Source organism: Crinia signifera, chromosome 9, assembly GCF_055691185.1.
Source record: "Crinia signifera chromosome 9, ASM5569118v1, whole genome shotgun sequence".
Lineage (NCBI taxonomy): Eukaryota > Metazoa > Chordata > Amphibia > Anura > Myobatrachidae > Crinia > Crinia signifera.
The window spans coordinates 96,367,203-96,384,860 of NC_139225.1; the positions used below are offsets into that span (position 1 = coordinate 96,367,203).

General features: G+C 43.7%; 1 protein-coding gene across 3 annotated transcripts in view; it reads left to right on the forward strand.

Moving 5' to 3' along the window:
- Positions 1 to 17,658, forward strand: part of IL1RAPL2 (interleukin 1 receptor accessory protein like 2) — an 831,346-nt gene that overhangs the window by 578,836 nt on the left and 234,852 nt on the right. The gene's annotated exons all lie outside the window — the stretch shown is intronic.

Here is a 17,658-nt window from a genome sequence, read left to right on the forward strand (position 1 = left end):
TGGCTCTTGCTTGGGGGAGAGCCAGGCAGCTTGTGCTTACAATTGTGGAGCCTGCTCTTCATGCTGTCAGCGCTGCTGATGTCTGTTGGTGTGACAGGCTAAATCAACAGTAGCCGATAGCTGCATACAGCACCACTCATAACGCTTGGTGGGCAGGCTGCGGATGCATTATATTTAAACTTAAAATAAAAATAGAAATGACAGTGGGTCAGGGGGTAAGTGGTACTGCGTACCTGCAACATATTTCTTACAGGTACTCCGTACCACCCCGTACCACCTTACTTGCAACACTGGGCAGTGGTAATCAGCTGGTCGCAGGAGCATGTTCCTGCGACCAGCGATCACCACAGGGGCAAAAATGGGAGCGCGCACCCGGCGATATATCGCCGGTGCACACTCCCATTGCGGGCAATATGGTCGCTCAGCGACCATATTTCCCGCGATTTTGCACAAAATCGCCCCTGTGTGTACGCACCTTTACACCCCAATTTAGATTTCAGTTTGAACACACCCCACTCAAATCTAACTCTCACTGCACATGTTACATCATGATCTGTTCCACCTGCAGTGCACTTGGTTTTGCCCGTTTGAGAAAGATTTGGCATTTACGATCAACTCTGAATCAGACCCTATGCACTGCACATTGCATGTTTGCAATCCCTGCTTCTTTGTACCAACATGCACCATAGGAATGTAGTACACAACAGGTAGTAGCTGTGATCCTCAGTGATAAAGTTACTCCTCAGTAAAAGCATAGACATACAGTATGTAGGAGGAATTCCAGTTGCCTGGAAACCACCCTTTCCCACAGCCTTACCAGCAGCCACTATTAAACATCTGGACCCCTTTTCAGATATCCCTGTGTTTGCCTGTAACCAGGATCTGTCTGATCTCAGTGAACCTGTCTGTTCTTAACATAATCTATGAGGTCCAAAGAATTATCCCTAAATGTGTTGTTGATTTCTTTATCTAAATATATTTGTTCCAATAGACTGTGAAAATAAGGTTCTAAGTATAACAAAACAATATAAAATCCTCTTTGGTAGATGAAATTATAAAACTGGCCTCTATATATTGGGGTTAATTAACTGAAGCAAAATATAATTATTGAGGCGAAAAACAGCAAATCCGATCCTTTAATTTGAAACATGAATATTCCCTTTTAGAAACGAATGCTCAACATAGTACGTTTCCTGTCTCACTTAACAAACTTGATGTAAATACTGGATACAAAGATGTCTTAATTTTATTGAGTGCACCCTGTTAACGTGCTTTGATTATCCTGCACCACAGTCAGAGCTAAATCAATTATCTCTTGATTGAATGTATGCAGCCAGATTCTGTGTTCATTTAAGGCTGTGAATGCATAATTGCTGTTCTGTTTTTTTCCCGTTTTGCACACGTTCACACCTCAAATCTTTTCTACTGTTGCCAAGCCAAACTCTTGTTTCTCAAATATACATTATAGCCTAAGATTTAAAAAAAAAACAAAAACAAAGTAACAGACTGGGACTGTACATGTCTAGAAAATGTTGCTTGCCATTTAAAAAAAAAAAAAAAAAAAAAACCCAGAAAGGAATATTGGTAAAACATTTCCAGAGCCCTTTAAGAAACAAAAAACCCCAATCAGAGAAATATGAAATACAGTACAACTGTCAGTGGAAAACTAAGTGGGTGATTCAGACCTGTTCGCTAGGCTGTTTGTATGGGAAGCCTAGCTGGCAGGTAAGTGCTGCCGCCGAACATCTGTCCCCCCAGTGTCCGAATCTGCTCCCTAGGATGCGAGTGACCAATGGTTGCAGCTTCTTCAACCACATTTACTGTATGTGCGGATCAGTGTCCTTAAACCTCGCAATGGACCAGAGAGCAGCTGCCAGGAGGAAGAGACAGGAGCCTTGGCATGAAGTGGGAGATTGTGAGCTTAGAAAGAGCAGTACTGGTTATATTATATTTGTGTATTTATTATATGTTTAACCATTTTCCTGACCATTTATCTATACTGTTAAATATTAATACTCTATCATACAGTACATTATCCAGTGTATAAAAAGACCAATTTTCTGGGCTGTTACCCTCCCCAGACTCTCGTACTTACTCCAATGCAAAGTGGGAGATTATGGGTTACATTTGGAAACCTCCCTTTTAAAAATCCCGCATTTGCTACAGCCACCAAATGATTTCTTTCTCCATTCGTAGATAAAAGTAAGTCTATACTTACTTTTATCCTGGACGGTGATAGCCGAAAAAGGGGGCGGGCGCAGATGTCATGTGACGTCAGTCACCTGCCTCGAGCAGTCATCGACCAGCCCCATAAAACACTGGGCATTCCCTTGCTTCTGCCCCATATACGCCCCCTTCCCACCCACCATTGATACAATGGCCCATCAAGTGGGAAACTCATAGAAGTGGCTGGAGGTGAACGCCCAACATCTTATGAGCATCCCCATGAAAGCGATGAGCATTCCCCTGGGAATGCAGGCGTGATGTTCCCTGTTCGGGCCGGGCGGCTGACATCACATGACGTCAGCGCCCGTCCCGTCTTCGGCGGACTTCTACAGAAATAAAAGTCAGTCTAGACTGACTTTTATTACCGAAGGGGAAAGTAATCTTTCGATAATCGGTGACCATAAAATGATTTCTCTCCCCTTCTGCTGCATGGGAATGGATGTGTTTGCGTACATCCCCTTGCATGGTACCAAAGGGACGTGGGGGTGTGGGGCAGTTATGGTCTCGCTAAGTAGCTTATATATGCTGCTTAGCAAGCCATGCTGAATCATGCCGTCTGTGCATTAGGGGGTGCAATCACCTATTTTGTGAAATTTCTTCTAAGGGGTGGACTAGGGTGGCCTACACCAGCCCTACATTATGCCTATTGTGCTCTCTAGGTTTTCCTGTTATGTCTGTGTGGCTTTCTAATGCTGTTCTACTTAGTCCTTATGTATTATGTGCACAGTGATGTATGTAGTGTTCCTTGAGTCCTGTTGAAGAAAGAGTTCTATGTAAATAAAGTTAGTATCATAATCTTCCCTCCAGATACCTTTATTTATTTACTTATTTACACTTTCTTATGTAGCGCAGCATATTTCATTGCACTTTACAATTGAAATCAACAGTGATAAGACAAACTGGATGACTACAGACAGACATAGAGGTTGGAGGGCCCTGCTCGCAATTTACAATCTATAGGAAAATAAGAAGGATACACAAGGATAGACACTATCTATAGTATAGCAGTCCCAGCAAATTACCAAGAACAGTCCTGATGGGATGTAATCAGAATAAAAGCTTCTGAAGGTTATGTGGGCGGTTCAAGAATTTTATATGCTGGCCTGCCATATATATCTGTTATGTTGATGTATGTATGGCAATAGACTCTTTGAATGCATTCTGTATTTTCTACAGTCGAACCACAGTTCTCTTTCCAGTTGAAAAGTATGTTAAATGGTTCAAACTGCTAGGGCAACATGGACAGGGCAATGGTTAGCATTTCTGCCTCACAGCACTGAGGCCATGAGTTCAGTTCCCACTGTGCAGAGTTTGTATATTCTCCCCGTGCTTGCGTGGGTTTACTGTACTCCGGGTACTCCGAGTTCCTCCCACACTCAAAAAAATATACTGGTAGGTTAATTGGCTCACAACAAAATTACCCTAGAATGAATGTGTATCCATGTACATGTGGTAGGGCATACAGATTGTAAGCTCCAGTGCATGGACTGATGTGAATGTTCAACTAGCCTCTGTAAAAGTGGCAATTCTTCACAAATGTCTGTTATCTGAGGATTGATTGACAGTTCTGTTTTAGTTAATAGGTCCCTAAATTCCAACATTGCACTACTTAGCATATTATCAAATGAATTATAGCCTGCCATCTCTAATATGAAAAAGTAGGAAAGTATTTTCATGTACAAAAACTTTCTGTGCTGCGTTGACCGATTTCATATTGAGTTTTGTTGAGGTTATCTCCAGTCAAGCTAATGTTAATGAAATGTTCTCCTTTACAGACATGTTCCAAATAAGACTTTGTGGCAAATAAAGCTTATTCGGGTGCTAAGTGTTCCTGTTTGTCAGAAACCCATTTTGTCAGGTTAATATTTTTTCGACCCCAGCTTTAGTTTAGGTCAACTGGTAGAGATGAAAATGATTTGTAACTCATGCACCTAGTCTAATGATTTTGACAGTTGCCGTAGCCTAGGCGGGTTACATAATGGTTTTTTAATTCAGTCTGAAAATATGTTGCGTACCAGTAAAGACAGATGGTCATTCACAGCCAAAATACTTTACACTGGGCTATGGGTTTTGCTGAGATTACTAAAATATGTTGATCTATTTGTATGTTTTCTCTGAACTATTGTGGTGGCTTTATTGCAGAAGCTACAGTATAATAAATATAAATTGATTATAATTGGATAATATAGTTAATGTAACTTCTTTGGTCTCTCACTGTAAGGAATGAGCTGTCTTAAAGTTTTCTATGTTGCAATTGAAGTGAATTAGTAGTGGTTATTACCACATAAGTTTGAACAAAACCACTAATGCAGTGGTTCCTATACTCTGTCCTCAAAGTACCCTAAAGGTCCACTTTTTAAAAAATATTTGTATTTATATGTCTGTTTTTTCTTGTCTATTTTGACTTGTCTTTTGTCTTGTACAGTATATTTGGTTCAGAATTTAGATAATGGCTCGATAAAGCACTTGATGGAGATTGTCTCCACAAAGACATTTTCTCTCTTCATTTTGAGTCTGTTGTAGTGTATCAGCTGTAATATAGTATTTCTTTCCTTTTAATGTCTACTTACATAAGTACAGTATTACGATGCATGCACCTTAAGAAATCTGGATTGGAACCTGGAAGTAGAGGGATGGCAATTGCTGGCACTCCACTTTTTTTGACCTTGCATTCACAGTCTCTTACCTGAGCACATGTCCCTGCAAGTTTCCTAAATATTGTTTAGATAAGTAATTTCTTAGTGTTTGGATAAATGGCAATAACTTCACTAATAAGATATAAATATGATTATACAGATTGTTGATGTCTCCTAGTGGTTGTGGGCACTTGTAATTAGTTATAGTTGTCAAGAAAGTTCCTGTAAGTGCTCACGAAGCAAGTGCGCCCAACCTGTTGCCTGGTTTGAAAAGGTTGGCATTAAATTGTCAGTGAGTGGCATGTGTAGTGGATGTTAAAAGGATAAGGGGCATTGTAATGTGGCATATTCTTAAATGGGCACTGTAATGCTGCACATTATGAACTGGAGGCACAGTAATGTTGCACAGTATAAACTATATTGTGTGGCATAATATGAAAGAAAAGAAACTTCAATGGGCATAATATAAACAGAGGGGCACACTACAGTTTGGCATGATAGTGTACGGCCGTGGCACACCACAATGTGCCATAATATGAATTGGAGGCACTAAAATGGGGCATAACATGGACTGGGGCCGATACAATGTGGCACAATAGGAACTGAAGGCATTACATTGTGGCATGCTATGAACTTGGGCCACTATAATGTGGAATGATATGAGTTGGGGTCACTATAGTGTGGCATATCACACACTTTGGTCACTTGTATAATGTGAATTGGGGGCACTGAGTGGCGTAATGGTCCTAATTCAGACCTGATTACGGAACAATTTTGTTCTCAAAACGGGCAAAACCATGTGCACTGTAGGTGGGGCAGATGTAACATGGGCAGAGAGAGTTAGATTTGGGTGAGTTGTTTTATTTCTGTGCATGGTAAATACTGGCTGCTTCATTTTTACACTGTCATTTAGATTTCAGTTTGAACACACCCCACCCAACTCCAACTCTCTCTGCCTATGTTACATCTGCCCACCTGCAGTGAAACATGGTTTTGCCTATTTTTAAGAGTACATTTCCCCTGCGATCAAGTCTGAATTAGGCCCAGTATGAAGTAGGTGCACTAAAATGTTGCATTGTGAACTGCAGCACTAGTATGGTTCACAAAATGAAATACTGCTGAAGACAGAGGTGTTTTACTAGAAGTATTATGGTGGTGGAGGGGGTCTTAAATCTGTTGCTATGGAAACAGGCAATACTTATCTGGCAACAGGCTGAGAAAATACTTTGGACAGACATCCCTTAATATAGCTCCTATAAACTCCCAGAACTGGTGGACCTGCAGAACAGGGAGATTTAGGGTAGGTTGGGTGAGTCAACTCTCAGCCAGCTCTACAACAATGAGTAACTTAAATCTTTTGAACAGTAAATTTGGACTTATCAATTCCCAATACGTATCTTTTTCGATACTTTTAACTCCGCCATGCCCTCACTAAACAATTTGCGGGGGCCGTACTAACCCTACAGGACTCTGTTACCAAGAACATGCTCCTCAGGTTGGGATTGAGACACACCGTATCCACAATCGACTCAGGCCAATTTACAGCTTTTCACAACACAGTCTTGCCGGGTCTACGTACATTGTGGTTTGCAGACCCGGGAGACAAGGAGACAAGAGGAGGATTGACAGGAGACATTGGGGAACATTCGTTGCGCTACCAACTCTGTACGATTTCAACAAATTCAGCTTTTTCTGGTGCATATGAGGCTGCTTAAATTTTGAAGAAGGGCTGATTAAAATTGTCCTAAGTGTGCTTCTTGGGGGGGGGGGGCTTTCGGTTGGCGGCGGTCCTTTATGTAATTGTTTCCTAGAAGAAACCCAAATATGAGCTTAGCCAACAAGCGTGTATTCTATCACTAATAGAGGATGAATCTCTAGACAATATGTTTATAATCTATATACCATTGCTAAGGTGTGAGTTTGCTACTTGGAAATCCCAGGTTAATGGCACATTTGTACCTGGCCAGAAATTCGGAACCCAAATTTGACAAAATCTGGCATAGATGGCTAGATTCTCTGGGGCAGATGTATTAAGCTTTAACAAGAGATAAATGCAAGGGTGATAAAGAGAGATAAACGCCCAGCCTACACTCTTACTGGGGTACAATGTGAGGTGTATTAAATAATGTCCATAAATGTAGGATTCTCTTTAGTGGTTTAAAGTACATTCATATAGATTTATTTTGATAAAGACATGATAACATGTTATAAAGCTTTATATTTAATATAGGTTTCAGAAAGTAATCTATACTCAAATATGTGGACATCATGTCATGTCACAATATTGGCTACATGACAAAAATGCCTGCTTCGTGTAGCAGGAGTCACTGATTGCACTTTGATGATGTGTGTTAATGATGCAACATCTTACAAATAGTGGTAAAGGCTGTACATGGAATGTGTGACTGCCAGGATCACAAAAGACCAGTATGTCTATTATTATATGGTAATGAGGCTATTTTCTTTAAAAAAAAAAGTTATTGATGCAGTTTATTAAGGAAATGTCTCTGAGGCAACTGAGTGATTCTCAGCTCCCCAGTGATTCTGGGCTGAATTCCAATTTACCAGTCAGTCTGATTCCGAATGCGTAAGCAAAGTAGACTGGGTCATTAAAGATTATCTAAAACAAAAATGTATAAGACTTATAAAGTAATCTGGCATTTCTTCTTTTCAAAAAAGGCTGTATTTATCGAAAAAATAACATTATCTTTTTATTGACTTCCCTTGAAGTCACCTCATATAGGCCCTTATTCTGATCGGTGCGTACTTTCCCGAATTCTTTCGGATGGCGTTTTTTAGCCGTCTGCGCATGCGTGAGGAACGCAATGCGCATGTGCCACGTATGGTCTCCGTACTTGTTCTCACTAATACCGTACAGAAATGTGCACCGCAATCACTCGGCCAATATGGGTGTGTTATGGGCGTCATGCGGAATGACACAGGGGCGTAGTTTCAAAATGGGCTAAACTGGGCGGAAACATGGGCGGACACGGGGGAGTACACTTATTTTGGTGGGCGTGCATTCGGACAGCACACCGAATGCACGCGAACAAAAAGGGAAGAAATGTGCGGTGTCCAAAAGGCTACTATTGCTTAGCGGACACCACTCGGTCATGCGCTAGGCAATCGGAACGCCTAATCAGGACGGACGCACCTCAACCAATGTCAGGTGAACACAATACAATCACCTACTTTACTCATTACTTGTAAATTACACGCTTCTCACTGCTTCAATTGAAACCAATGCACCTTAAATGGACCATTACTAAACACACACATATATGCTGCAGTTTGCACACACTTTTACACTGCAAATAATGAACACAGCTTCATATTACTAATACACATGTCACTTCTGCATGTATCAATTAATCCAGACATTTTGGGGCCAAAATTAACATTTATTAAATTAACAAAGAAAATATTTGCTAAACCATCACAAAATAAATGGTACCATAACAGGACAAAAATTAAATAATATATAAAAAATAGCCACAGCAGAATCATTAGGAACACATCAGGTGGCTTCACAACAAAAGTACAGCAACAACACTTCAAGTACAGCACACAGTAATGCTAGGCCAAACAGGGCAACAGGGGAACCAAACATGACATTTGAACCGCGGGCAAATGTGGTGACCCTCGGCACGGAATTTGACAGCAGATGCTGACACACACAGCTCGATGGAAGATTTGGGAATACATAACGGTGGAGATTAATGGGGACACAAGTTCATTTGCGAGCACGTTTGGCCCTGGCAGGCTCCTTGCCACGTGCAGCAGCTCTTCGGCCTCGCCCACGGCCACGCTCAGATGGAGGGTCACGTGGAGCACATGCTGGGGAGGGGGGGGATGTTCTTCCCCCTCTGGCAGCAGGGAGTGATGATGGTGGTAAAGCACCCGAAACGGATGCTATCAGGACCCTATTGCTGTTAACTAGCTCCACCATAAGCTCATTATGGCGGAGGAGGAGGTCATTTTGCCGCAGGGCTTGAACAGCCAGCACCTGCAGGCTAGCAGCAATGGATTGCTGGGTGACAGCCATAGCCTGCAGGCTCCCAGCGATACTTTGCTGGCTGGTGGTCAAACCCTGCAGCACCTCCTCGGCCCTACGCACCCGCTCGAATGCCGAGTCTCCCTGCTGCACAATACTGTCTAGCATACGGCCCCACGTGGACAATTCAGCCGCGGACATTGGCGGCGGCTGCTGCTGCACGGGCCTGCTACTGGGGCCAGGTGGCACAGACTCCACAACCTCCTCAAGAGATTCTTGACCAAGCGGTGGGGATGCTGTTGAAGGAGAAAATACCAATTACCACACATTCCATGCAAAATTCAAAACATCTACTTATGGCGTGGCAAATAATTACCTTCAAGCGTAGAAGCCATCACTTCCGCTGGGGACTCGCTGTCTATGGTGCTCACCCCCCGGACCTCCTCCACTGTTATGCAGCACTGTGCAATCTCTTCCAGGGGGGTGAGCTTCAGCTTGGCAGGCATGGGGCCAGCCCCAGAGGTGTGGCTGTGTTGCCACCGCTCGGTCAATTTCTTCTTGAGGTTGCCTTTGAAGTCGTGCCACCTGCAATCAAAGTGTACATATTAATACATGTCACTCCTCATGTTTGCTGTAGCACCCATTGCAATGTGAAACATAATACAACATGTGCCTCCTGACACCAAACTTAAAATATATTATTTTTTAAAAACAACCCTTAGAGGATATAACCACAGTCACCCTACAATAACTATCAAATCAATATCATGGCAAACAGTTCTGTGCCTCCAAGCAACGTGACCACCCATTGACCAACTCCATCTAATATTGAATGTAAACATTACTGGACTTGGACTGCTCAAATGTTAAACACATGTACTTGCCTCTTCTTAACGTGCTCCGTCTCACGAACTTGTGGAGCCACTGCATTAATCTCCGCCGTTATCTCCTCCCAGATCTTCCATCTCCTTGTGTGTGTCAACTTTACCGCTGGGCACTCTATCAAATCACGTGCCTGGGTCACCAGGATGTCAAGCTCCTGCGGTTCATATGCCATGTTTCTTGTGGTTGGTTCCTCTGTTGCCCGACTGCGGACACGGCCACGGGCACGGCCACGGGCACGGCCACCGGTTGCTGTACTTGAAGTGCTGGCCTGGCTACTCTGTTAGGAAGCCACCTGCTGTGTTCCCAATGATTCTGCTGATGCTGAGGATGGGCCAGCTGCAGCTTGGCCAGATGTGGATGGCCCATCTGGCTGCTCTAGGTTGAGGGGGACATAGGTGGTGTTGGACTCCATGCGGGCCAAGAGGTTCTGCACCACCTGTTCTTCCTCAGACTCTGAGCCAGCCATGTTTGCAACAACTGTTTGCCTTTCTAGGACCACTTTAAATACTATTTCTGTAATTGGCGTTAATCAGCTGCAACCTGCGTTCCGTACGGCCGCGTTCCGTATGGCAGCGTCAACCGTGCGGCGCATACGGCACGCCCCTTGGTGTGGCTAAATATTTCACAAAAACCTGGCTTAATGAGTAAGTCTGATTTAGTAGCTAAATGCTGCTTTCAACACCAAAGACCAAATAAAACTGAGGTCACACATGAAATGTATATTTGAATGTACATCTGTACTGTGCACTTGTTTGGTATGTAGTACAACTGACACTACCCATTCCATATGTCAATCCAGTCCACCACTTAGCCACAAGTAATCAGTGCTAGCATCAAAATCACATGTGAAAGCACTCCAAATTCATGCTGGATGCTAGCTACTTTTCATTCCACCTCTGTAGTATGGCCCAGTAGAAGGTAAGTGTACACATGGCAGCATGGCCTAATTTGGGGAAAAGGTCTGCCACTATTTGCTATGTTTTGGTTGCATAGCTTTCATTCTAAAATAGCTGTTTAGTACCTTTTTGAGTTAGGTGTCAGTGTCTAGTGATGCAGACTATTTCACCTGGTGCTTATACCCATGTTTGGTGAATGTTATAGATTATATATAATGTGTATACATCATAGTTTAGAGTGTGTGTTTAGGATGGGGGTGCGATGCAATGGGTTAGCCGTATGTTCGGGCGCATACACGCTGTTAGTGTAAAAATGAACAATAAAGTTAATACCAAATATCACTCTGACCAACCAATGACAGCACATGATTGTTTGCTTTGTGCCATTGCTAAAATGGCTGCCTACCAGCGAGCACAACCATTCTCCACTGCGGAGCTGCTCTCGCTGGTGGCAGTGATGGAGAGGAGGCTGGGGCAAGCAGGCCCATTTATATCGAACAGGGACAAGCGGCGGGCATACGTGGCGGCCCGGCGCCGAATATTCGCCCGCACCAATGTGCGAAGGATCATCGCCCAATTGGAGAGGCGATGGTCTGACCTGCGGAGGCGGGAGCCGGAGCGTCTGCAGGCTCTGAGGCGGCGTCTCCAACGCTGTAAGTATTTTCGCAGAATACACATTTTTGACAGTGGGCCCGATTCTCAAAGCTTCAAAAGTCATAAAATGGAGAGTAATATACAGGCAGCCAATCTACTTCTACCTGTCATTTTTCAAACACAGTCTGTGACATGGCAGGTATGAGCTGATTGGCTGCCTGTTTATCACTCTCCATTGTATCACTTTTGAAGCTTAGTGCATCCAGCCCAGTGAATGTTATCATTTTCACATTATTGAATATTAATATAACATGAGGTCAATTGTGTGTTGATGACATAGAAATGCCACATATATAATGTGGTTATGATATGTACTTGTTATAGTGATTTGAATTCTTTATTCTCTACTAATGTGGCTGTATTATGTGAACTCGCAGCCATTTATCTAATTTGCCTCATTGACTACTGGTTGAAAAAAAATAGATTTACAGGTAATGTTTGAAAAGTAAAACAACAAATGTTTTTATATAATATCATATCATTTTTATTGTAGACTACTAATAACATTGAATGTCAAATGACACTCAACCATTTTGTTTGTTAAACCCACAGCGCGGGAGAGAGCCAGACAGGCCCGTGAGGAGGCCACAGACGAGGCCCAGGAGGAGGCCCAGGAGGAGGCCCAGGAGGAGGCCCAGGAGGAAGAAGTGGAGGGCCAGGTGGAGGTGGAGGAGGAGGAGGCGGGACAGGTGGAGATGGAGGAGGAGGAGGTTGAGGGCCGCCAGGAGGTGGAATACCTCACCTCCACCACCCCTACACACACCCCTCCCCCTAGCCACTCACCAACCTCCTCTGTCTACCTCCCCCCCCCCGTGTACCAAGAGGAGGAGGAGATCAGCCTACCCCTCCCCGATTTGCCACCACCTCCCAATGTGGAGGAAGAAGAGATGGCGGAGCTGGCTGGCAGGGGTAAGTATCATAAGTGCATCATTACTGACTTAGGTACAGTTTGTTATGTCGCACAGCTGATTACATTTTGCTATAATATAGTAAAGAGTAGTCCAACAAAATGGAAAACAACAGACACACTTTGCCCTTATAGGACCATGCTGCAAACGTACAATCTGGATGCTCATGTAGGTGATGAGTGTTTATTTATGGAGGGTCTTTGTATAGAAGCAACAATAAAACATCAATGGAATATGGGCAGGCCTGATTTATACTGGAGTCCCAAGTGGCCAGTTCCCCTGGGCCCCCCTCTAGCCAGTGGGCCCGTGTTGTTGTCATGTATTTTTGAAAGGTATTATGTAGGATGGATTGACCTTAGAAATTGTTTGGTGTATGGAAGCGGATTAGTGCAGCACTTTCACCTATCTGGCAATGTGACAAGGAATCATGAAGTAATGGGTAGAGGGACTAGGCTAGCCTTTTAATGTGGTATCTATTCTCTCTCTCTATCTATCTATCTATCTATCTATCTATCTATCTATCTATCTATCTATCTATCTATCTATCTATCTCTCTCTCTCTCTCTCTCTCTATCTATCTATCTATCTATCTATGTATCTATCTATCATGCAGTTTAGCTGTTAAGCAGTAACATGCAGGTATATATGTATGGGTAAATGTGGCATGTTGTAGTGGGTGTATGTTTTGAGTTGAGTGAGGAGTCTTTGGCCAGGACAACTGTGAGTGATCCTCAAGTGTGGGTGTGATTTTGATATATAGATTGTGAAATGTATATGTCACACAAGTGTGTGTGTGTGTGTGTATGTGTGTGTGTATGTGTGTGTGTATGTGTGTGTATGTATGTGTGTGTGTGTATGTGTGTATGTATGTGTGTGTGTGTGTGTGTGTGTGTATGTGTGTGTGTGTGTGTGTGTGTGTGTGTATGTGTGTGTGTATGTGTGTGTGTGTATGTGTGTGTGTGTGTGTGTGTGTGTGTGTATGTGTATGTGTATATGTGTGTGTGTGTGTGTGTGTGTGGTGGCAGCATCATGATCATATATTTGCTGCCATTACATACAGGATTGGCTAAGTATATGTTTGTATGTATGATTTCTCATGGTGTAGGTACTTAGGATTGACTGTACAAGGTGTACGTGAGTAGCATAATTAATGTTGTACCCCCTTTCTCATGCCTACAGATTACCAGGAGGCAGCCCAGGGTGTGCGTGCGGCCATCAGGAGGATGCGGGAGGACCTTCTGAGGATGGCTGGCCATCTCCAGGACCTCTCTGACCTGCTCCTGGATTAATTTTTTTTTCCATTTATGTTTATGTAAATAAAAGTTACCGTTGGATTAAGAAGTTGTCTGTGTGTTATTTTAGGCTTTTACATTAAAAGTATAAATAGCATATAAAAAAAAAAATGTTGATGTTTAGTTATGTACACAGCAAAAGGGTAGATCACATTTTTATTCCCCTAAGGGAATGTTAGGGTTAATGTATAGTGCTTGTAAGTGTTTAAGGATCAATTAGATAAATAAGAGATGACCAGGAGCAACAATCTGTTTTGAAAGTGGTTTGATAATTGCCTAAGTGTGTCATGTGATCTATTTGGGAACTCAGATAAGAGTGGTCTGGTTTTGTGCGTAAGTACACCGCATCTGTGCGTAGTGGCCGGCTCGCGTGCGTTCGCACACGGGAAGGCCGTGCATACGCGGTCACACCGTGAAGAATCTGACTGTTTCCCCCGCACACGCATGGTTTGTATGTCGTCCGTAAACACGCCCTGTTCTTAAAGAGTGAGTCCGTCCGAATGCGGAGGACACGTGGGCGTTTCTACGGACGTTAGCCGTACGCCACCGCACAGCGTGGCGCGCGGACCGCACCGAAAGAATTCGCGAACGGCCGCACCGATCAGAATAAGGGCCATAGTGACTCGGATTGTGTTGGTAGATCCTAGTAAATAGTAGATAGGGACAGAGGAGCTTTGAGATGAGGGGGCCCATAGACAGGCTCTGATTGCCCCCCCCCGCACAGAATTTGGGAACATTTTGCTGATGATCATTGAAGCTGGCTGTGCAGGCAGTGTCAGGCTGACAGAGACGTGAGTTAAATGAAATGGGTGCCCCATGATACGCCAGTGGATAAGGAGGAGCCTTTACTACTGCAAAACAGTGTTTTCATTGTAGAAAGTGTTTACCAACCATTAATATACATACCTACAGTATATGCTTGTGCAATATAATACCAGGCACAACTCAATTCCAATGACCATTGGCAGTGCTCATGTGATGGTATTTTGTTGGAGGATAGTTATTAACCTTTTGAGAAAGCGGTCTACTGTTAGGAATGAAAAGGGAAAGCTGTTCCACTAAAGGGAACATCAAGGTCCATAGGAAACACCCCATGTGCAGACTAGGGGCCCATATGAAGAAGCTGCATTATGGCCAAGAAAAGGGTGTGGCATACTTCCCAACATGACCCATTCCAGGGGAGACAACATACTCTATTCCTGGACTTACCTCTTAATGTATAACTGACCTCACCTGTGGTGAAAAAAACCTTTATTTTCCATTAATGAGTTCAACACTGTTGATGGTAATTGCACACTAAGAGGTAAGTCCAAGAACAGTCCTGGAACAGGTCATGTTGGCAGGTATGGTGTGGTGATATGTGGTGATATTAGTCAACATTTATCATGCTGACATGCATCAGAGAATGAGAATGTCGACATGGTTAAAATATCAACATTTATTATGTCTACATGGACAATAGAATGCATACCTCCCAACTGTCCCATTTTTCCTGGGACCGACCCTGTTTTCTGGGATGGTCCCACGCACCCCCGCCCGGGACTGCCAGTGTCCCGTGATAAGGGGTTGGGGGGTAGTTGGGATTCCTACCAGCCTGAAGGGAAGCCTGTGTGTATGCGTACTGCATCTATACAGCATTACAGAAGGGCAAAAGACGTGGGCGTGGCCTGAGGACACATCACCTGTGAGGTCACGCCCATTTTCATAAGCCATGCACCCATTTTGTGCACTGCACGAGTGTCCTTTTTTCAAAATCACATATGTTGGGAGGTATGAGAATGTCAGACTTACATTCTGGTGGCCCAGCCTTCACTCACCTGGTCGGCAGCTCCAGTGTGGTTTCAGGTACCTGCTTGCCCGTGAGCATCATTTCCACGGAAGTGCCCACAGCTTACTGAGTCCGCCCCTAAGTTAGGAATTATATTAATGTTGCCAGGTGTCTGTCCAAAAAGGCCAAAGTTCTGCACATTGGTGATTAAAATGCTCAGCAGTAAAAGGGCTAAATATTTTTTTCTTTAATTTTTTTTTTTTTTTATAATTACATAAACACATCTATCATAAAATCTATGTATCAGGATAATACACAAACACAATTATCATGAAACATGTTTTCTATAGTTTTTGGGAGTGCTGAATTCTGCTTAGTGACTTGTGTGTTTTACCTACTTTCATCATAGACATTCCCTCCTTTGTAGCTTTTATGAATATATATAATGCATTTATATATCTTCTATGCTATAAAAAGTGAAAGAATAAAGTAGCTTTTCTTGTTCCCCTGGAGGCGAGTACAGAACAGAGCAATGACACTTAAAAAAGAACCTTTTACTTTTACAATGCGTTACGAAGTCTACTACTGCAGTGTTCAATGGATACAATGTTTCACACCAGCTTGAATTATTGATCCTCACATTAAAGCTTTGCACAATATCATACTATTTTTAAGCTTGTGATGGTGACTTTACATTTGTTTCCATGTATTGCAGATCAGAGATCAGTGTACCGCTAAGGTATAGAACAGAGTTATTTTAATGTTCTACTTCCTGCTGTTCTCAAGACCGCTGTGTCAATCAAAGCATTCTAAGCAACCCTGCTATGTTCAAATCCAACATCAGCCGGCACAGGTGAATGTAGGAGGCACAGGAGAGTAGTATATTGGATTCTTGTATCCATCAATGCTGCCCTGTTACCAGTGGTGCCGAGAGGGGGAGCCGTCCGGAAATTGCCAACAGTGGCCCCAGGGCCGGCGCTACCCACTCAGCAGCTCCTGCAAAGCAGGGAGGCGCCATACTGAAAAGGCGCTGTCTCCCTCCCTGATCTGCTAAAGCTGCCTCAGCCCTCACTGTCACTGCCTCATTGCACGCCGCCCGCAGCTCCTGTCTGACAGCGCGCGGGAGACAGTATAAAGAACTGCTCACTGCACCGCGAGTGCACACAGCCTGCACGCCACCCACAGTGCCTGTCTGACAGCGGGCGGCAGTATGGAGAGGCTGAGCAGCTCCCTGCACGGTGCACACACTGTCCTCCTCCTGCGACCTGCCCGCTCTTCCTCATGGACACTTGCGCTGAGGCATGTAGAGCTGTTTGTGAATGCCTGGATGACATGTCATGTCCGGATCTACCCCCTACCCATTGCTCCCTGTGCCTGTCAGCTGTCAATCAAATGACGAACAGGCAGCAGCGCCACCTCCCCTTCCTTCCATCTTCTCAGTGTGCTGTGCCAGTGCCACTGCCAGTCCTCAACACTGCCCCCTCTTCTTCCATCTCCTCCTTCTCTCCCTCAGTCACAAAAGGGGTGTAATGGTGTCCTCAGCCTCCTGAATATGCAGATAGAAGAGGAGGGACTGCACAAGAGTTAAACAGCATAATAATAATAATTGTAGATTTTTTTTTTAATATTAATTTAGACACTTTTGAAATAATGGTCTGGGTTATGTGCCTAAAGGTGGCCATACACGCTGCAATAGCAGCTTGCGATGCGATGTGCGCTCCTGCGAGCATCGCATCGCACAGTACAAAAAGTATGTGCTGCACATACTTTTTGTACTGCTTTCGGATCGCATCGCACACACATTGCATGCATGCCGTGCGATGCGATCTAGCCCATAACGTATGCGATTCTCGCAGCGTGTATGGGCACCTTTTTGCCTGCAACATTTTGCGGACACAGCACTGAGATGATGTATGCATACATGTACATGCACCCGAGATCCTCCTTAGGATTGCATGTTGCATACGCTCCCACAATCAGGCTGCAGCTTGTTGCAATGGCAATTTGAAAGGGCGCAAAATTTATGGTTTGCAGGAGGGCGCCGGACACCCTAGCACCGGCCCTGAGTGGCCCCATACAAACCTAAAGTATTAATAATGTGTACTTCAGCCCATATATGTATAAAATTGAGAGATAATTTTTTTCTGCAGATATTCCCCAAATTTGCAGCAATTTAGATTTGGGTTGGGTGTGTTCTAGATCAGCTCTGAATTGCTGTGTAAAAAAAAAAAAAACAGCGCAGTACTTATAAAATATTAATAAAAAAGAATGAAAAATAATGTAAAAATAAATGGATTTGCACCCCATGCAGAGTAACATGGTCTGCCCAGGTGCACAATTACTTCAATTTTGCTTTACAGTACACTCAGCCACTAAGGTCAGGGTTTGTTCAAATGCAC